This window comes from Lissotriton helveticus, chromosome 3_1 (genome assembly GCF_964261635.1).
Source record: "Lissotriton helveticus chromosome 3_1, aLisHel1.1, whole genome shotgun sequence".
Taxonomy (NCBI): domain Eukaryota; kingdom Metazoa; phylum Chordata; class Amphibia; order Caudata; family Salamandridae; genus Lissotriton; species Lissotriton helveticus.
The window spans coordinates 1,301,207,889-1,301,231,073 of record NC_136061.1 but is presented as its reverse complement, the minus strand read 5'-3'; the positions used below and the strand labels follow the sequence as shown (position 1 = coordinate 1,301,231,073).

The 23,185-nt window shown below is 43.6% G+C and overlaps 1 protein-coding gene across 1 annotated transcript in view; it reads right to left on the bottom strand.

The window, feature by feature from the left end:
* The window catches only part of SNX19 (sorting nexin 19), a 264,785-nt gene that overhangs the window by 37,043 nt on the left and 204,557 nt on the right, over nucleotides 1-23,185 (bottom strand). The window lies entirely within an intron of this gene.

Below are 23,185 nucleotides of genomic sequence, written 5' to 3'. Positions count from 1 at the left end.
CTATTTACAAAGTGCACACTTACAGATGAAAAATTACTCCTTAGCACAACAAGCAAACATTATTACATTAAGATGTGAACTGTTTCTTTAACAATGGGAGGCAGCCTGCCTCTTTATCATCTGTCTGAACAAAACCAGCACAATATGCACAAAAAGTGCTAAGAACAATTTCAAACCTAACATTCTCCCCCAAAACCTAGAAACTCTCATAGCAGATTGGTATTGCTTTTGATAAAAGATGTGCCAAAAAGACAAACTTTTATTCACTATTGATACCTGCCTTTGGTAGAATTTGTTTCACTTAGGCGACCCTACTTGTCCTTCTAATATATACTATTGTAGCCACTTCTCCTAGAGAGATGTACCTCTGCCCAAGACTAAGGATAATCCTCTACAACATTAAGGTGATGATACACACAATGCAGAGGAATCAGAAGGCCTTTGATATCACTTTCACTCAGCTTTAGTCTTGTCTCTAGCGACTTGCCCTCAGCAGTCACTGCCCCTCCTAAGTTGAGAGTCTAGTACTGCATGAGCTGTGCTTGCTGACTGGGCTATCTGGAACAATTCCTTGCTTGCCCTAGTGACCACTGACAATGAAGAGTACTCTGGAGCTCATTAGTTGCTCAGAATGTTGGGAGACCTGCAATAAACTGCTGCACCATTAAGCTACGAAGAAATGGAGTTTGGCCACGACATTAGCAGCCTTCATTTCACTCAACACTCCTATCAATACCAGAGCCTGACACCATTGTAAACATTTTTTTCAAGACTATGCTTCTCAACACCAGATTAGCAGAAAAGCCCATCATAACAGAGAAAAAACTAAAAATATTCTGCCCACATCCTTGCTATCCGTCACTGAATCGTTGTCACTTCCCCAACGCAATCATCTCCCATGTGGATACTTCAAACTCCTTAAAACCAAGGGTTGCAGTGAAGAAGTGACATTGATTTTCCATGAAACCATCCAATTTGAGAGAGCTGGCCCACATCATAAGCTGATAAAACACGTATCTCTGAAGTGCATTGTAACAGCCTTCACTGCTACCTGTGCAATAAATACAACAGCATTCACAAAAAGCCTAAAACGTCTGCCCCTGTAATGATGAAACTACAACTAAACATCTCAAAAGGGCCCACATTCCTTGGCTGTTTGGACATCTGGGCCAACCACCTCTATAAACAATATGCTCGAGAAGGACTGGTGACACGGACAACCTTAGAATTTCCAAATTAAGAAAACACCGCTCATGATGTTGGCTTGAACTGGACAACATATACTCTGAGATGACTAACCTCTTCATCTGATCGAGCCTTCTTCAACTTGTTCACTCATGGTGAACACAACACCTAGGCCTGACATACAATATATAAATCTAGAAACTTGAAAATCAGCAACGATAATATTCTCTTCTCAACCATCAATGACACCCCAAACTCCCTGTCCTACCTCACCATCCGTCACACTCCCTTCTGCTAGAGTGATCCCCATCAAACTCCTCTAGTAATCAATATGAAAAAAACATATTCCACAGCCTTTGCCATGTCTTTTCCTAGGTCTTTCACCAAACACTACATATCTGTGGCTGACAACTCTAGTAAGGTCTTTTCTATGTGTATCTCTCACCTGCAACCTACAATCTAACCTCAGTCAATATGGCACTTTTAAAGGACTGTACATTCCAGTGTCAGTCTTATTCTGAGACAAGTCCAGCACTATCTAGAATTTCTCTCCATGCTTTCACCAATACTTAGTCCTTTTGGAGCGAGGTTGACCACCCTGCAGTTTTCTAGGACTTCTACTTGGTCCAAGAAGAAGCAACTTTTAGGCTCCTCAACAACCACTCCCTTTGGAATATACTGACAAATTAGCATTTGTGTTATCCCCTCAATCCTCTTATTAGATAATCAATGCTATGCACAAAGGGAAACGTCTCCGAGAGCCTAACATACCATTAACCCCCCCAATGCTCAAAAAGTCTAAGGCTGACTTAGATGGCAAGTCCTATTATAGGACTGATGAGCCTCCATTCAAAATACTTCAAGTAATGGTACACTAACAGACTCTTCGTGTATTAAGAACAAAACCTCTTCATCAAGCTTCAGAATTCCATCATTGGAAGTGAACAGAGCGATAATTATGAACATGAGAAGAAACCTGCTCAAAGTCTTGGACCAAGAACAGGTCTTCACTCTGAACCTTTTAGCCCTTTTAGCCCCATTCGACACCATTGACCACAGAATACCTCTGGCTTCATATGTAATAAGCGGAAATACAGTCCGTTGGGTCACCTCTGTTTCAGCCAAAATGACTCAACAAGTCTAAGTGGTATTTACAGTTGTCTCCTTTCACCATCTTCCTCAATGTCAGGCATTGGTCCATCCACTATTCAAGGTCAACAAAAGGCTTTTAGATGGCATCTTCAGGAACTGCAACCGGGGTTGCCAAATGTTTGGCAACTATATCCACATTCAAGTAATTACTTCTAGTAAGGTATCATTAGCAAATCATGAACATTTGCTTCTGCCCAAGAAATATGCAACAGAATAGGTTCTTCCTAAAGTCTGCAAAGATTGAATTCTTGCTCCAGTACTTCGGAGACCCAGCTTCATTGCTACTCCAACACCCTCCTTCCTTGATTTCTCCCATAACTTCTATCCAAAATGCCCAGAATCAACAGTCACTTTGAGAATTACCTTTCCTTTATAACTCAGCCAAATTGTGTTTTCCATTCTACATGGAATCCTGTTTGTGCTGCAACTGCCACATTTACAATGTATTGCTGGTGTCCTCTTGGTGAGGCTTGCCTCACAAATCCACCTGCAACTGGCAGACAACTAGTTTGTATTGTAAAATTTGAATACTGCTTGATACTCCTGGCAAGTTTGCAAAGTCGCCAATTTGCATCAGTATATGGGTGCCCTTCCAGAGTCTATTCTTCAAAGAGATTTGTTTAAGAATGTCTTATGTGGAGAATGTTGTAGAGGTGCGTGAAGGTTCAGATAAATGTTCAAAACATGGTCCAATGCAACACCTAAGCATGTCATATTGTAAAAGGTATTGGATTTTTTTTTTATTACAAAGTTGAAAACAGTCATATTGTTATTGTTTTCTGGAATTTGTATTGCTTTCCAGATTTGGAGATTGTTGTCAATTCTCCTGGATTACAAAGTTTAGTGAATGAATGGAGAAAGATGTTCCATCCATTCAGAAATCTGGACCAGGGTGGTGAAGCATTTTGAAAGCCAAAGATAGATCAAGTAAGATGGGGGCAGCTTCTTCAGTAGCCTGTGGTAGTTTTGAGGTCATTTCAGGTTGCAATCAGTGCCACGTGTAGGTTGGAATTCCTTATGACAGCATGAGAGCAGGTTGTGTTCTGCAAATGTTAATACTTGTTTGAATCAAGATTAGCTATTGGTCAGTAGTTCTTTTGCTCAGTGGGATCCAGTTCACGTTTTTATCATAAGTTCGATGCCTGTCATTTTGAGCTCACTTAGGAAGATTCACCTTGCAAAAGAATGATTGATTAATGCCCTGGTTGGGATGACCATAGCGTTTTTGAAAAAGATATCCTTGAATATATAAACGGGGCAGGCATCCACATATAAGTCACATTCATTAGGTGATTTTTCCCAGTGTTTTAACCTCTTCCATGCTCATGACGAGCTCAGCTCGTCATGCAGTACACTGCTCGTGTGCTCATGACGAGCTGAGCTATAGGGATCTGCAGAGTTCAGCACCAGGGGGGAATTACTGTAGCATAGAAGGTGTTAAAGCTCTTGCTGCCTCACCAAAAAGCAAAGTGTTGAATGTAAACCCTTTTGTTTTTTTCGACTAGGACTCGAATTAGGTGGTGCTTGCCACCTATTGACATGGATGGTACCATACATTCAGCCAGGCACCAAAGTTCAAAAATCCAAAACAGATTCACCATCTGCCTAGTGATAAACATTTTAGGATTAGAACTTACATGTACAAGGTATATCCCTTTGTAAATCCCTACTGCCACACCTTTCTCTCAGGGTAGACCTGCTAAAATTCTGGGGAAAGCCTTACGAGCCTACAATCTAATAGGCCTTTAAGCATTTGTGTTGTGAGGTCTGTGGCATCGCTCCCTGCCCATGCTTTGTATCCCTCATTTAACTAGAACTACAAAGTGGCCTCTTGGCTGAAAAGCCACCATGTAAACACAACAAATGAAATTTGTATTTGTATTGGTTATTTATAGAGCGCAACTATCGCTCCGGAAGGAGCATCTTGGCGCTAGTAAAACAAAGTGCATACAATTGCGGGTATTGGGTTAGATGGCTGTCATTACGTACTCATCTGGAAGACTGAAGATCCAGGTTTTCAGATGTTTCCTGAACTGTTTTTCTTGAGTAAGCAGTCTAAGGTGTTTGGGCATCGCATTCCAGGCCTTGGAGGATAAGAAGGTTAGGGTCTTACCCCCCTTTGTTTTGAGGTTGAATTTGGTCAGTTTAATGAGGTTTTCTCCTGCTGATCGTAATGTCCTAGTTGGAGTGTAATGGGGGAAACGTTTAGTAAGATACTTCGGGCCGACGCCATTGAAAGCTCGAAAGGCAACAATCAAGATTTTGAATAAGATCCTCTTGTGGAGGGGTAGCCAATGTAAGGTTTTTAGGGCAGCTGACGCTGAGGATCTTCTTGGCAATTTAAGGACCAGTATGGCTGCCGCGTGTTGTACACTTTGGAGTTTTTTTAGTGTAGTTTTCTTAACGCCAGCCATCAGGCCATTGCAATAATCCAAACGTGCTAGGATTAGGGCTACAGTGACGGCTTTTCGTGAGTCAATGGGCAGGAAGTCAAAGAATTTCTTTAGGGATTTAATGATGCTAAAGCAACTTCCTGCGACATTCCTCACGTGTTGGTCAAATGAAAGCTCAGTGTCAAATAAAACCCCTAAGTTTCTTGCTGATGTCACAGTTTGTGGGGGAACAGGAGAGTCTTCAGGCCACCATTTGCTGGGACAGAAATATTGGGACTTTCCCATAGGAAGAATCTCTGTTTTACTGACATTGCATTTAAGATGGTTTTTGTCCATCCAGAGAAACACATCCTTCAAACAGTTCTTAAGGTTAAGCTCAGCATTGGTAGAGTTCTTCTCCAGAGGAACAATGAGCTGAGTATCATCGGCATACGATGTTACCAGTATGCCGTATGATTCAATGAGGGAAATGAGAGGGACCATGTAAATATTGAACAGGAGTGGGCTCAGAATAGAGCCCTGGGGAACTCCTGACATGATCTTTTTTTCCTTAGATAGGAAAGGGCCTAGAGCGATAGTTTGTGATCTCTCCGTCAGAAAAGAGGTAATCCATGACAGTACTACCCCTGAGATTCCGATATCTCTAAGTCTCCCTATCAGTATTGTATGGGAGATGGTGTCGAACGCCGCTGTGAGGTCTAATAGGATTAGGACGGCGTTCTTTCCTTGGTCCTGCAGGATTTTTATGGAGTCGGAGAGTTCGATCAAGGCTGTTTCTGTGGAGTGGCTAGGTCTAAAACCCGATTGTTGAGGGTGCAAAATATTGTTGGTCTCCACGTACCTTTTTAGTTCTTTATGTACCATCTGTTCTGTAATCTTGCCCAGAACTGGGAGAAGTGATATTGGGCGTAAGTTGGCCAGCTCTGTGGGGGGTTTGTTGGGTTTCTTCATTAGTGGTTTTACGACTGCCTGTTTCCATTGGCGAGGGACTATGCCTGTATTAAGAGAGGTATTTACAATATTGTTTATCAAAGGGTTGACCACTTCTATTGCCTGATGGAGAATTCGTGGGGGGCACGAATCAGAAGGGGCACCTGATTTGCAGGCGAGAATTACTTCCCTGGTGAGGTCGAGCGATACTGGTGTGAAGGTGTTAAGATTATCAGTTATATTTGCTCCTTGGTGAGAGGGAGTTAAGGGCTGGTCGACTTTAGGAATTGGGAAATCTTTTTGTATAAGATCGATCTTTTCCACAAAGAAGTCTGCAATTTGGTTGCAGAGCTCTAAAGAGGGTGGAATTTCTGGCTGTAGGAATTTTGGGTGCGTAAAGGTCTTTACGATGGAAAATAATGTTTTTTGTTTTTGTTTTGCTTCCCTTATAGCATTAGTGTAGTAATCCTTCTTAGCAATTTTAATAGAGGCTAGGTATATTTTCCTCTGTTGTACATAAAGGATTCTGTGGGCAGAATCATAGGTTTTGCGCCAGTTGCGTTCCCCTTTCTTGCATGCTAAGTGGAGCTCTGCTAGTTCTGGTGTAAACCAGGGGGCACTCTTCTTTCCTCTTTTTTCCATTTTGCGGGGATGTTTTGGTGGAACACGTTGTGTGATCTCTTGCTGCATCCAGTCATGGAAGTGTATTGAGTCTAGTTCTACATTGCCAGACAGGTTAGGAGTCTGATTCTGTATTATGGGTCGAAGTTTAAAACTGTCTTCGACCTTAGTCCAGTTTATACTATTTACTGCCTGTTGATTCAATTTTGATGAGTTAGAGGGGCGTGTAATTTTGATGTTAAAGGGTATCAGACTATGATCTGTCCAAATGCAAATATAAGCTTCCATTTAATTCCTAGGTCTCACCCTTGACTCCCCAAAAGGTTCCTCTGGCTCACTCACACACTGCTGAACCAATGCTGCATATTATGTTTTGCACACACTTTGAAACACTCAACCTGTGGGCCTCAAAAATACTTTGACTCTGATCACTACTTGAAGGATTTGCGCTCCCCATTATTTTCCACAGTAAAAAAACTTTCTGTGATCCCTCCAGCTCTTCAGTAACAAGCGATCTTGTGTTAGATTGATAAACGCTCAAAAGATCTACATGACCTTAGCTCTAGCCAATATGCCTGAAAGACTCTACCAAATTCTCCCATGTGCACCAGGAAGAGATTGTCAGTGTGTGGAAAAGTAAATTTTGCCATGTTCTGTGTCCCTACGTGTTCCCCATCTTATGCTATATGTGCATGATTAATATGCATATGTATTCCCCATGATCGATTAAAGACGCAATTACAGTTGTGTCCATCTCTAGTATGCCAGTTTCCAGTTCTCGTGAAAGCTACGAGCATCAGGCCTATGTAAAGTTACGTTGCCACGTTTCTCAGTGTGCTCGTTATTTCATTGTAAAAATCCCCGTTTCTAGGCCTCAAAAGGGCCCGGACTCAGATTCAGCTCCTGTCTCCTGAACCCTCTCTGAGGAGCGATACAGCCCCCACCTGTATCCCTGACCCTTCACTTACTTCCTGCCTCACAGTGCCCGGCTCGGCCTGGCTCTGCCTGCCAGTCTGCCAAGAGTATGTTATGATTCTAGTTATCAGTCCAGCTCTCCTTCCCTGCATTCCTAAGCTACTGAATCGCATCAATAGTTTCAGTCATCGTCTAGCCTTTACGTCTCCATGTAAGAGAAATACTGTATTTATGGTCATTTAATATTCCTCAACACACACTACATGTAGAATAATGCATGCACCAGTCTTAGTGTCTGTTAGCCTTTGCCCTGATAACTTTTGGATTCTATCAACATGTTCTCTAAACATCAGATACTAGATAGTGTTTAGGTACATGTCGCTCTGACTCTCCAGACTTTCGTCTCTCCTTCTAGCTCAGAAGTCATAGCCCCCAGCTTCTCCCTAGTAACACGTCATTGCCAGCTTGCGCGCACCACTAGGTTAGAGATCCCGGCTCCTTCGGTAGCCCCCTCCATGTTTCCGCCCCATTTGTGACATATTCCGTTACGTTTACATCACATGTCTATGTATACGCCCTGTTCACGCCTCTTGTTACACCTACTTTCTGCCTTATCTTTCGCGACTGCTACAGGCCATGCCCACTGCTACGCCTATTGTATTGAACCTCATGTATTTTGTTTAAGTATATATATGCTTGTGTCCTGTTATTAAAAGTTGTGCAGCGCTGCCATCCTATTCCCGTGCAGGTTGTCCTGTTCCTGTCCTTTATGCTGTATTAAACCTGCAAACTCCAGCTACCTCGAATCTTGACTCTTATTTATTGAGCTATCTGTTATTGTATGTCTAGTCAAAAATAGAGGTATTATTTATTTATTTACCACATAATGGCGCCCGAACAGGGACTTGACCTTTCCCCACGCGCCGGAGAAGCCACGCAGGCCCCCTGATCCTCTGCAGCCGTGACGGAACCATACCGTGCACGTGCAGATATTTCTGCTTCAAGTATCCCTCAGGCCCACGGAGGAGACGGAGGTTGCGGTCCAGCGTCCAGACGAGGCGGTGGAGGAACGCGGCGAGTCCCGACCAGAGCCCAAGCCGAGAGTCCAAGGTCCGAGGTATCCGGAGGCCCACCTGTAACTGAAGTCCGAAGTTCGTCCGTCCGTCGTCGTAGCACTCCAGTCCAGTCCGAGGCCTTCCGTTCTTGCTGCCCGGTGAGTACCGTTGCTGGGGTAGTATCTAGACAGGGTCAATTGCATTGTCTCTGGTCCGTGGGTTTGGGTACACAGATCCAACACGAAGTGTCCACTTAGGTGGATGCGGGTCCTGACGTGTCTCTTTATGAGACCGGTAAGTTTCGTACTGTTTCAGCAGTGCATCTAGTTTCTGTTCTAGTCCGTTCTGTTCTCGAGAAATTCATGTATTCTGTTTTTGGTGTTCCAGGTAGTATTTTGTCCGAACTGTTATTTTTAAATGTCATTCATGTATTTCAATGTCGTGGTATGAAAGTGGTGTATCTTCAGTAATTATCGTGTTCGTTGTGTATCGTATTGTGTCTAGATTACAGCCCAGTCATGCCATTGTTCTCAAAATTACGTCAGTTAAGAACTAGAAAAGGTCTGTTAGAAGAAGCAGTTCCTGTCCCGCCTAGGGACAGTCCAGGTCATTTTATGTATCAAAAGCATGGCATAAGTGCCATATTGTATCTAGATTTATGGATGGAGTACACCAAAAAGTTAGAAGAAAAGTATAGATGGCCCGTATCGGGTACATGGGATGCCGAGTGCATCATGCGAGTAGAAGAAGCATTATGGAAAAAGAAAGCCAGACAGTCACAGAAAGATGCCATCGAGTTATGGCGCAAAGAATCTCATAAAAGAACCGAAAAAGAAATCAGAAAGTCAGAATTAAGTAGAGAATCCTCAGAAAGAGCTCAAGAAAGGGAATTAATCGAAATAGGTGAACGAGTTAAAACCGAACAGTCAGACAGACAGAGGAATGCCCTTATTAAGGGTATGTATCCTCTTCTTGCCGAGGGCTTGCCAAAAGCAACCCCGGAGGCATCCAGTAATTTCCCGCCACCTTTAGTTCCGACCAAGCTACGTCACAAACCGACCGCAGCTGATATTTTTCTCTCGTCCTATTTGGACGACACAGTCCCAGAATATGCAAATCCTGTTCCACCAGCTCCTGTAAATAATGTAATTCATGGTCCTCCAGTCACCGGGGCACCTGTTGCAGTACCTGTTACGGTACCCCCGGTCCAGCCCGTAGTACAAATTCCCGCCACATCAGTCACTCTGCCAGCACGAAGAGTATCAGTCGACAATTCCAGCTTAGGGGCCGCGGGAGGAGGTCCTCCTGGTACCCCGCCGCCAAGTAGACGTCTAGGGCCAGTCGAGTTACATGAACGTGCGTTACAGCGTACGCCTAAATATCAGTCCATTGCAGAAATCAGGCGAGCTCTTACTGAATGCTGTTATGATCCAGTCCCAGGCGAGGATAGTATGGTTATATATTCCGTACGTATAAGGCAGGTGTCCGAGTATTTGGTCACCCTACCGAATATGAAAGAAGATCTAGACAGAATGTATCGTTTCATTCGTACAGGACAAGATCCAGAAAGTATTGGTGAAGTCATGTCTCACAGAAAATCTGAGATCCAGTTCATGTTATTAAAGTTTCTGATCAATTGTTTAATACGGGAACAAGATTCCCCGACTAAAGATCCGACCGAAATGAAAGTTCTGACAAGGTGGAGTGATAATATAGCCGAGGGTAAGCACAAGACACTCAATAGTATAGAGAGTATGTACAAGAAAATACGTAAAGAAATAATAAGGTTACACGAACAACGTAAAGAAGCTCTAGGAAGCGAGAAAGAAAATTACTCTTCTACTGAAGAGGTGGAAGACGAGAATACCGCCAGAATAGCGTATGTAGGTAAATCTAGATTTCCAGACCGACATTTACGCCTAGAACACAAGAAAACTGTTCCTCTTCCAGCACCAGAACAAGGTTCTCTAGAACAAGTATTTCAAGCTACCGATCACATTCTGAAATCACGAATCGGTTATAGTGAGTTAAGTACCATGCATGAACAAGAACTAGCCCGATCAGCAGTCCGATGGATTACTGATTCTACCACTTTTCCAGACGAAATAGTGGCACAAATGTTTCTGAAACTGCCCCCAGCCGAGCAGCGACTGGTGGGTATGTATATGATCCAGCACCTCATTACACTGTATGAGGGTCAACATTCTGATCCAGGTCCGTTACATGATATCCTGAACGAGTTACTCCAGTATAGATGGAAAGGTTTAGGTACCGATTTAATTAGTGTCATTCTAGAACAGCGCCACAAATATAGAACGTTTTTGAACCCACATTTTGTTCATGTCTCACCTCCAGAAAGTAAACCGTTTTACATAGACAGACAGCATCCGTTACGAGAAGTACACCCAGTTAGGACAGCGGGTGGTGAAATGCAACGAGTATTTGTTTACACCCCAGTTACAAAGATGGAACTCTTAGAGATGAAGAAATTAATTCCCTGTCACGACAAAGATCCAGCAGGGTTCCACCGAGAATTAAAAGACATGCTCCGTATGGGAGAATACACGTATCCAGATATTAATAAAATGCTAAAAGTCCTGTTGCCTGCGGGCATATACGAAAAACTCAAGGAAAAAGATTGGGAGGTGGGAGAGAAAAAGATCGATTGGACAGCTCTAGAAGCTGAAGATAAGATACGTGTACCAGGTACCGGTCTTGGAGACAAATGTAAAGAATTACCAGAATTATTGATACAAGTTTTGCCTAGGTTATTAGCCACGAAAAAGGAAGACTGGGATGCAATCTCAGCATGCAAACAGAAACCAGACGAAGATACTAGTGATTTTTATTCTAGATTCGAGAAATGTTTTATCATTAACAGTGGTTTGAGGACAGGTAGCGAGTCATACCCTCATCTTTTTGTTACTAAACTAGTCGAGAATTCAAGCCCACCAGTTAAAAATCGAGTTTTGAAAGTCGAAAGTACTTGGCAAGCTAGTACCCCGTCCCAGATGCTCCAAATGCTCCAGTATCACCAGAATAGAATCGGGGAAGAGCAAGAACACGAAAGGAGACGTATGAAAGACACGAAAATGAAAGTACTAGTTGCACAATCTGTTCCACAAGACAGTCAGAAGAGGGGTCCGAATCAAGCCAGTCATCCTGCAGCTCCCGTTAAAGGGACATGCAACTATTGTAAACAGCCAGGTCATTTCATAAACGAATGTGCAGTTCTGAAACACAACATAGCCACGGGTAAAACTAAAGAAAGACCACGTCCGCCTAGACAAGAGCAAGTTTCACAGACTTCTCAGTCACCACAGAATGCAAAACAGACAGTTCCAGCACCGCAGCCTATAGCTGCAACACAGCATGTCACACAGCAGATGTACCAGTATGCACAGACAGAGTATCCAGAGTATCAAGCGTATTCATGAAACAGCCTAGAGAGGGAGGTAGGCTTGCCTCTCATCGAGATTCCTGTAGATCAAGAAGGTCCCTATGTTCACAGCCAAGTATTAGGGAAAGACAGAAAGTTTTTGATTGATACAGGGGCAAGTAGGACGACTATTAGTCACGACGAGGTTCCAGGGGCTCCGCTCTCAGGCTCTAGAAATGTTTCCCTTGGATTTTCAGGAAAGCCTATTGTAAACGAGATATCAAAGCCAGTTACTCTAGAAGTTGGTCCATTGTCCCGAACTACTGATCTATTACTTACGAAGTCATGCCCAGAAAATTTGTTAGGCATTAAGACATTGAAAGAATTAGGTGCAGTTATTTGTTGTTCCCCAGAGGGAATACGTTTGTTTTTACGTGACTTCAAGGGTCACTATGTTTTACGAGATTTTGATCCAAGATTGTCTAATGTTCCGCAGCATCTATGGGCGCAAGGTCCAACTGATGTTGGTTTTATGCAAATCACACCCCATCGTGTGACTCTCAAGCAAGGTGTAGTGTTACCACGAATCAGACAGTACAGATTGCCACCTGAGGCTGTCGCAGCCTTATCCAAAATTATTGACGAGCTCATTGCTCAAGGAGTAGTTGTAGAAACTGACTCCAATGTATGTAATTCTCCTATCATTCCAGTCATGAAACGTACTGATCCAAATGCACCCCCAGTATATCGATTAGTGATTGACCTTCGAGAACTCAATAAATGTATCATTCCCCAGTACCCAGTTGTTCCAGATATCTCATCTCTGTTGACAGCTATTGATCCTGAGGCAATATTCTTTACCGTAATCGACCTCAAGAATGCATTTTTCAGTGTCCCCATTCATCCAGACAGCCAGTACCTTTTCGGATTCTGTTTAAATGGAAGGAGCTATATATTCACACGAGCTCCTCAAGGTTTCACAGAAAGTCCTAGTATTTACAGTCAAGCACTTAAGAGACAACTAGACAATATTCACATGCCAACTGACACTGCCCTGCTCCAATATGTCGATGATCTACTGATCACAGCCCGTTCTGAACGTGCTTGCGAGCGAGCATCACTTACAGTTCTGTACTTCCTAGCCGAGATGGGGCACAAGGTGTCCCCTTCAAAGCTTCAATTCTGTGTCCAGCAAGTGATCTACTTAGGCCACTTACTGTCCAAGTGGGGTAGGCAGTTGACACCCGACCGTATCCAGTTAATAGCGAGTCTTCCTCAGCCCAAGACCCAGAAGGAGGTACGTGCTTTTATCGGCCTCACTTCTTATTGCCGACAATGGATTCCTCAGTATGCATTTCTAGCCAAACCACTGATACAGTTAACGACACAGGAGGCAGCCGTATCGACTGTTCTCCCTTGGACATCTGAACATACACTTGCTTTTAATGAATTAAAGAAAGCCTTATGCCAAGCTCCTGTTCTAGCAACACCGAACTACAGTAAGCCTTTTACGCTTTTTGTCACAGAACGTAATGGTACAGCATTATCTGTTCTCACACAAGATCAAGCAGGACAATACAAGCCCTGTGCTTATTTTTCGAGCACACTAGATCCAGTAGCCCAGGCTCTGCCTGCGTGCCTCAAGTCAGTTGCAGCCACAGCACTAGCTATTAGACAAAGTGATTCCATAGTGTTAGGACATTCCCTGACAGTACAAGTTCCACACTCCGTGGAAGTTCTTTTAAACCGAACACAGACTCAGCACTTGACAATTGCACGTTTAACAGGTTATGAATTGACACTGTTCCAGCCACACATAGAAATCAGACGCTGCAACGTTCTAAATCCTGCTACACTGTTACCGTCAGTTACTTCAAATCCTGCCACACATGATTGTGTGGAAGTAGTTAACACTATGACAAAGCCAAGACAAGATCTGACAGATATTCCGTTACCAGATCCCGACCTGACACTTTATGTGGATGGTTCATGTATGAGAACAAGTACAGGAGAACTAGTAACCGCGTATGCAGTGACTACTGACACTGAAGTTATTGAAACACACCGTATTGACACCCTGTCTGCTCAGGCAGCAGAGCTAGTTGCTCTGACTCAAGCCTGCATACATGCCAAGAACCTGAAAGTTAATATTTACACAGATTCACGCTACGCATTCGGAGTCGTACACGACTTTGGAGTGCTCTGGCAAGAGAGAGGTTTCATGACTTCTCATGGAACCAAGATTCAGCATGGTCTCCTTATCCAAGCTCTGTTAGATGCAATACATTTACCAACAGCTATCGCTATCATGAAGTGCAAAGCACATACGAAAGTCACTGACATTATTTCCCAAGGTAATGATCTAGCAGATCGAACAGCCAAGCTTACAGCCCAGACTCCAGACATTCCAGTTAACGCAACACTGACACACACTCCAGATCCGACTACATGTATGACAGTTAAGGACCCTACTCAAGATGTCATAGATATCCAGACACATGCTACTCCTGAAGAAATTAAGAAATGGTCCGAACAAGGAGGGGTCCAGACAGATCAGGGATGGGTGACGAAGGGAAAGGCCACATGGTTTCTCCCCAACTCTATGGTTCAAGTCATTATCAATACCGCACATAGTCCAGCACACTTAGGAGAAAAAGCCATGATAGACAGTATCCAGAACATTTGGTTTAACAAGCATTTACGAGCTGCAGCCAAGCAGGAAGTCCGTACCTGTATGATATGTTGCCAGTTCAATCCAGGTAAAAGTGTCCCGGTGGAACAAGGTGGGTTCCAACCCCCTGACCACCCTTTTGAAGTCCTCCAGATGGATTATATTCAGATGGAGCGATGTCGAGGTTTCAAGTATGTCCTTGTAGTTGTATGCGCTTTGTCCAGGTGGACAGAAGCATATCCAGTCCCAGATTATACAGCCGCGACCACTGCCAAGCAGTTGGTTCGTGAATTCCTCCCCCGCTATGGACTCCCTAGGGTCGTGTATTCTGATAACGGCCAGCCATTCTCATCTGAACTCATGAAGCACGTTTCCCTTTTACTAGGGTACCAGTGGAAGTTCCATTGTGTACGCCATCCTGAAGCAGCAGGTCTCGTAGAGAGACATAACCAGACCCTAAAAATCCGCATCGCCAAAGTTTGTAAAGAGAAAGGTGTAGACTGGCTAGTAGCTCTGCCAGTCGCCCTATTTTATATGCGCATGGTCGCACATTCCAGATCAGGTCTGTCCCCTTATGAGGTCGTATTCGGCCGCCCCCCGAATATGTGGGGTACACCTAGACCCCGAAGTATTACAGATGTATCCAGTAATATGCTGACAGATTACCTAGCTTCCTTGATGTCTGCCCTACACTCTTGTCGTTCACAGGTTGCCGCCGCATTTCCAGACAATACCGAGGTGAAACCGCATGAAATCGTTCCAGGAAGTCTAGTGCTTGTCCGGAATTTCGATCGTTCAAGTCCGCTGGAGCCTCGCTGGAAGGAGCCGAAGTTAGTCCTTTTGACCACCCGCACTGCCGTCAAGTTGGAAGGCAGGAAGGGGTGGGTGCACCTGTCGCATGTCAAGAAATTTCACGGACTCCGACTAAAAACTGTTTCCAAGAACATTTCCAAGGATTGTCAAGATTTTAAAGACTGCCAAGATACTATTATCAAGGACTGTCCCGCTATTGACTCTGATTCAAAGGATTCCCTGTTAGAGAAAACTCCACAGCAGGAGTATAAAAGTAAGCTCCGGTCTAGTAAAATAAGGCAGCCAGTTTAATTGTCTAAGTCCCCCTGGGTGAAACGGTTAGACAGGTATCTGACATGTATGAGATAGATCCCCATAGTGAGAGAGTTAGTCAAAACTCTATCCGATGTATCGTTTTTCTAAGTTTTATATTGTTTTTGAGTTTAATGATTACCTGTACAAGTTATGCATTTCATTTATGTTTTCCAATTTCTCATGTAAATAAGTTTTCTAATGCTACAGTAGAGCATACGTTTAGTGATCTGCCTCCTCACGAACTATCCTATCGTCTTGCTATGCGCAACAATACATTTATCCGTATGTTACATTATTCACACCAGACCAGCAATGCCACTAATTGTTGGGTGTGTGGTCGACTCCCCCCTTTCCAGACACCGAAGGGAGTTCTGCCACTGTTTCCTTATCCGTTTTCACATAATGGTTCATGTGGAGCCTGGTCCATGTTAACGTCATCTTCAAATGATATGTCCCTTCTGAACAGTACATGTTTTCCAGACAAGCAAGGTCTTCCCCACAGAACAGGGTTAGATCTAGAAAATGAAGTTTATAATTTGGGTAATTATTCTTAGAATTTCATGGTTCTGAATGTTCAGTCTGATCCTACTCCAGACTTACCTGCTATTTCAGTACTACCAGTCAAAGGCGAATTATGTGTCAGAAATAATGGTTCCGCACATGTAGGACATAGTGATTGTACTACTATTGTCAAGTATAGTGACAGTGGGAAATCTATTTTCAAAGCTTCACGTCATTCTTATTTTGTTTGTGGTCAGACCGCATATGTTCGTCTGCCCCTCGATTGGGAGGGAACCTGTTACATTGCCTTCCTACTGCCACCAGTTTTCCTAGCCCCGTCCGATTATCACAGAAACACACATCTAGTACACATTAGACATAGAAGGGAGATCGAGTCCCCGATTGTCGATCAAACTGAAACTGCTCTAGAACAGTATACAGATTTCAATAAAGGATTCTTCTTCTTTATAGGACCTATCCAGAATAGTAAGTTAATACGTAGGTTAACAAGAACCCTTGAAGCAGTAGTGAATGAGACTGCCTCTGCTCTAGGTAATTTAACCGAAGAGCAATCTGCTATGAGATTTGTCGTGCTCCAAAATCGTCTCGTTCTTGACGTCATACTGGCCGATAGAGGAGGAGCATGTAGAGTCATCGGATCTAGTTGCTGCATTTTCATTCCTAATAACGCGCCGTCTGTTTATTCAGCTATAACCAGACTTCATAAAATTGCCCATCAGTTACACCAGAATCCAGGCACCTGGACATGGTCCGGTTGGTTCTGGAGTATAATTTCTGTCTGGGGATGGAAAGTATTGTCATTTCTAGGTATTGCAGTAGCGATCATATTCAGTTGCTGCCTCTGTATACAATGTGGCCCTGCGATTTGCGGCATTTGTGCTACCTCTTGTATTCCTAGTCCCAAGTCCCGTCCTAGATCCCGTTCCAAGAAATTTCGAGACGAGCAAATGATACTGTATGAAATGATAGATGGTATCATGAATATTGATGTTTCCTGATGGAAACGTAGTGACAAGGAGGGAATGTGGAAAAGTACATTTTGCCATGTTCTGTGTCCCTACGTGTTCCCCATCTTATGCTATATGTGCATGATTAATATGCATATGTATTCCCCATGATCGATTAAAGACGCAATTACAGTTGTGTCCATCTCTAGTATGCCAGTTTCCAGTTCTCGTGAAAGCTACGAGCATCAGGCCTATGTAAAGTTACGTTGCCACGTTTCTCAGTGTGCTCGTTATTTCATTGTAAAAATCCCCGTTTCTAGGCCTCAAAAGGGCCCGGACTCAGATTCAGCTCCTGTCTCCTGAACCCTCTCTGAGGAGCGATACAGCCCCCACCTGTATCCCTGACCCTTCACTTACTTCCTGCCTCACAGTGCCCGGCTCGGCCTGGCTCTGCCTGCCAGTCTGCCAAGAGTATGTTATGATTCTAGTTATCAGTCCAGCTCTCCTTCCCTGCATTCCTAAGCTACTGAATCGCATCAATAGTTTCAGTCATCGTCTAGCCTTTACGTCTCCATGTAAGAGGAATACTGTATTTATGGTCATTTAATATTCCTCAACACACACTACATGTAGAATAATGCATGCACCAGTCTTAGTGTCTGTTAGCCTTTGCCCTGATAACTTTTGGATTCTATCAACATGTTCTCTAAACATCAGATACTAGATAGTGTTTAGGTACATGTCGCTCTGACTCTCCAGACTTTCGTCTCTCCTTCTAGCTCAGAAGTCATAGCCCCCAGCTTCTCCCTAGTAACACGTCATTGCCAGCTTGCGCGCACCACTAGGTTAGAGATCCCGGCTCCTTCGGTAGCCCCCTCCATGTTTCCGCCCCATTTGTGACATATTCCGTTACGTTTACATCACATGTCTATGTATACGCCCTGTTCACGCCTCTTGTTACACCTACTTTCTGCCTTATCTTTCGCGACTGCTACAGGCCATGCCCACTGCTACGCCTATTGTATTGAACCTCATGTATTTTGTTTAAGTATATATATGCTTGTGTCCTGTTATTAAAAGTTGTGCAGCGCTGCCATCCTATTCCCGTGCAGGTTGTCCTGTTCCTGTCCTTTATGCTGTATTAAACCTGCAAACTCCAGCTACCTCGAATCTTGACTCTTATTTATTGAGCTATCTGTTATTGTATGTCTAGTCAAAAATAGAGGTATTATTTATTTATTTACCACAAGTGTCTTCCCTATTGGTTTCCACTGCTACTCCCACCATGGGAACAAAGGTCAACACCCCTAGCTTTGCCTCCACAAAGTCCCATAATATCACCCGCTGATGATAAACACAAAGTATAGCTGTAGCAAAGTCCCCTGTTCGAGGCATGTGTGCTGTAGAAACACATGCTTTGTACCTAGTGTTCAGTACAGAGAATTACAAGTTGTTTTTGTTCGAAGAAGTATCTTCAAATCACAAGGTTGTGTGATCCTGCACATGGGCATTGACTCCAATGTTAGATTGTGTTTTTTTCCGCCAAAAGGTTTGGATGTAATCTTTCACGCTCCAGTTCGGGATTCTTTTAGGGTCACTTCGGTACGCTAATAAATCCTTCAATCGGCGATATTGTCTCGATCGCGTAGTTACTCTTGCGTTCCAATCAAATAACAATTTGTGCATCGGGTTCTTCGACTCGCTTCCAGGGCCTACAGGCCACGCCCGGCTGGGTCTCTAACTTCAACAGTTTCAATCGGAGAATGAGCTGCTAAAGGAACGCACTCGGTCCCGTTTCTGTCTGAAGTGCCATTCCATATACCCTCACACCATCCAACATTCCATTTGCAACTTTTGCCCTTCGCCCGATCATCAAGAGGACACATGTGAGGCCTGCAAATCATTTTGATCCAAAAAGACACTTCGGGATCGACATGCCCATCACCAAAAAATGCATCGCAAACAAGCAGACGACTCATCAGACATCTTCGGTTGACAGGTGGAGGCATCAGCAGCACAAGAGGAATCCTTATCCATCCACGATTCCGATTTAGACATAGAACAAGATTCTGACAGTCTTGAGTCAGCCCAAAAACATTGCACCGTGAGTACAATTACCCCCGATCCAAAGACCAAAAATTAGGCTCCGGATGAAAAAACTGCTCACGGTCTGCCACTGCAGAAAAGCGATGGCGTGCACTGACATACAAACCTGAAAGACCCGCCTTCGGGCTCCGCTCTGAAATTTCAGTTTACAGCAGGGGCCTCCACCTCCTCAAAGTCTAATTCAGCAGTAACTCACTAAACCTTCACTTTGGTTCCGAAAGACAAGGGCCACGGTGCTTCTGTTCCAAGAAACCAGCACCGACACCAAAACATTCTTCCACTCTAAAATGTTATACTTTCGGACCGAAAACTCCACCTGAACCAATCCTCGATGTTATACAGAAAATACTCGATCTGAAGCAAAAAACTCTGTAAATTAAACCCTGAACTAAAAACATTATTCTTCAGCCAGCAAAGTCTCAATCCTAAAAGACAGTTGGCTTTTGAAGAGGCTACAGACATTCCTATACAGCCTCTCACAAAGAAGAATATGGACATTGCTACTAACCCTTTACACATTTCCATTCCTACTTCACCAACACCACCCCCAGCATCCACTTCACCACCTCTTTCACCAAAACAATCTGAAGCAGGCAACTTGTCACCTCACTCACCCATCATAGATGAGGATAATAACATAACAGAAGACACACATCCTGGAGGTGCTTGGGATGCTTATGACATACAGCCACAGCCCGACCTTTATCCCACACGCTCATCACCACCAAATGATGCTTCTGCCTATCAAGACCTAATAGCCAGAGTTGCAGCATTTCATCAAGTGACTTTACATAAAGGATGACTTCCTTTTCGAAAATCTCTCTAAAGCTCAAGGGGGGGGGGTCACAATATTTACCATTCCTTAAGAGAATGCTATGTCATGCAGACAACATTTTAAAAGTCCCTGTAAAGGCATGAATAATGACACCATGAATTGACAAGAATTATAAGCCAGCACCATCTGATCCTATATACATTAGAGGACACTTAACCCCAGACTACCAGGTAGTGGCCAGTGCATGGAAAAGGGCAAACTGCCAAACAACTGGGGATGCACCTCCCCCAGAAATGGAGTCATAACGTACTGATGACTCGAGAAAACAGGTAGCAGCAATGTCTGGTAATCATTGGCGTATTGCCAACTGCCAAGCTCTTTTAGCTTGTTACAACAGGGCTCACTGGGGTAAAATGGAGGGGCGCCTCCGATATCTCCCAGAAGAATACAGAAAAAGGGGGTATGAGATAGTCAATAAGGGGAAGTTAATCATCAATAACTCCATGATATGCTCACTAGATTCTGCGGACACTACAACTAGAAGCACAAACACTAGTATCTTTTGCATGGACATGATTGGCTCCATGACTCTGGATTTAAACTTGAAGGGCAGCAGGCAATTCTTAATCTCCCCTTTGACGAGGAGCACCTCTTTGGCCCCAGGTAGATACAGCACTTGAAAACATGAAAAAGGGCACTGATGTCGCAAAATCAATGGGGCCCCTACAAACTCCCGCCTACTGTGGTTCCTTTTGCCATCCCAATTTCAAACACGGTGCTAGGTCTACCTCCACAGGGTCCTTCTCTAAAAATCAAGGACAATCGGCCACTGCTAAAACCTATCACAGGGGAGCATACAGAGGAAATAATTTTAAAGGACGTGGTCATGGAAATAATATCCGGACCGCAAATACAAACATCAAACAATGACTTCCTAACCATTCTCCCTGACCAGTTACCACCTGTCGGGGAACGTCTTCAACATTTTTTACTGACATGGAAATCCATCTCAACAGACCAATGGGTGTTGGACATTATCCAACATGGTTACTGTCTCGAGCTCATCACAACTCCTCCAAATATTCCACCTCACAAACCCAGACTATCCATGCAATATCAACCTCTACTCAAACAGGAGATATCAGCTCTCTTGCTCAAAGGAGCTTTAGAACCAGTTCAAATACAATATCAAGGAATAGGGGTATATTCATTATACTTCCTCATTCCCAAAAAAGATGGGTCACTTCAACTCATTCTCGACCTCAGATGTCTCAATCACTATATCAATCAGAATACTTCCACACGGTAACTCTATATGAAGAGATACCACTATTACAAAAAGCTTTAGACCTAGAGGACACCCAACTTCCATATACCAATCCAGCCCTCACGCAGAAAATACCTACAGTTTGTCTTTCACAGAAAACATTATCAATTCAAAGTTCTTCCCCTTTGAGTCACCAACGCAGCATGGGTATTCACAAAATGTCTAGAGTAGTGGCAGCACATCTGCACATGGAAAACATCCATGTGTTTCCCTTTTTGGATCATTGGCTAATAAAAGCAAACAGCTCCCGCTTTTACAAACAGCATACAGAACAGACAGTCGCCCTACTTCATCAACTAAGGTTTACTGTCAATCTACAAAAATCGCAACTACAACCATCTCCAATACAACCGTATTTAGGAGCCATACTCAAAGCTCACTTGGGATTAAAATACCCAAATACAGAGGGTATACACAACTTTGTAGCACTAATCCAACACCTTCAAATTGGTACCCAAGTCAAAGTGAAAATACTCATGTGACTTTTGGGCATGATGGCATCCTGCATCTCAATAGTCCACCATGTCAGGTTACATATGAGTCAGCCAACAGAGAATGTTCACAAGGAACTCATTTGAACAATAGATGGATAGACTAAGGTAAGTTCACAGGGACATATGGGTTACTCTTGTTCTTTTTTTAAATAGGTTACATATGAGACTACTGCAAGAATGCCTCTCACGTAAATGGACAGTCACTGGGTCAACTACAAGATCTAGTGTTGGTAGAAAGCCGTACACATCACTCTCTGCAGTGGTGGAATCCACAAAACCTGTCAAAGGAGTGGCCATTTCTCGACCCAGTGCCCAGAGCCATTCTCACAGCAGATGCTTCCCTGATATGTTGGGGAGCTCACCAACAAGATCTTACAATTCAGGATGTATGGGACTCAAAACACAGAGGTCTCCATATCAACTACCTAGAGCTTCAAGCTGTTAACCTAAAACTGAAGTGTTCCTATCTCATTACTACACAAAGGTGTCCTGATCTGAACAGACAACGTGACAACAATGTACTATCTACAAAAACAGGGGTGGGGGGGAGGGCTCTCTCTCTACAATTATCACGCTTTGCCCAAAAGATATGGCGCTTAGCAATACATCACAACATTCATCTCCTGGCAGTACCAGGGACAAGCAATCAAGTTACAGACCTTCTCAGCAGGACGCAGCAACAAGTCCACGAATGGGAACTTCACCCCAAAGTTCTCCTACCATGCTTTCAAAAATGGGGGTTTCCACAAACAGACCTGTTTGCAACCCCAGAAAACACAAAATGCCCAAACTTTGCATCCAGGTTCCCACACCCTCTATCCAAGGGCAATGCTCTATGGACGAATTGGTCAGGGATATTTGCCTATGCTTATATAGCTCTCCCACTACTTCTGTTAGTGGTCCGAAAGCTCAGGCTGATCTTCCTCACCCTAGTGCTCATAGCTCCAACATGGGCTCAACAACAGTGGTTTACCACACTGCTGGAACTCTCCCTAGTCCCACACAAGAAGCTTCCCCTCAAACAGAACATTCTCACACAGAACCATGGCAAACTAAGACATCCCAATCCCAAGGAAATGAACTTTGCAGTAAGGCTCCTGATGTTATAGAATGTGGGTACTTAAACTTACCACAACAATGCATGGCTAGCCTTAAATACGCTTGTAAGCATACCACTAGACAATGCTATGTTGCAATTTGGAAACAATGTGTTCTACACTGCCAGCATCAAAGTATTAACCCAAGAGATGCACAAATACTAGAATCCTTTCTTATTTGTTGCATCTTCAAACCACAGGTCTAGCCAACACTTCAATACGATTACACCTAGCTGCAATTGCAGCCTACTTGCAGAACAGACAACATTTATCTTTGTTCATGTTATTTAAGCGATTATGTAAGGACTTAAACGAATCATTCTCTCTAGACTTCCACCTGCACCAGCATGGAATCTAAATGTTGTGTTAACAAAGCTCATGGGTCCTTCATCTGAGCCGCTACATTCTTGCCAAATCCAATATTTTTCATGGAAAGTGACCTTTTTAATCCCTATCACTTCACAATGTGTCAGTGAGCTCCAGGCATAACCTTATAGAGATAAAGTAGT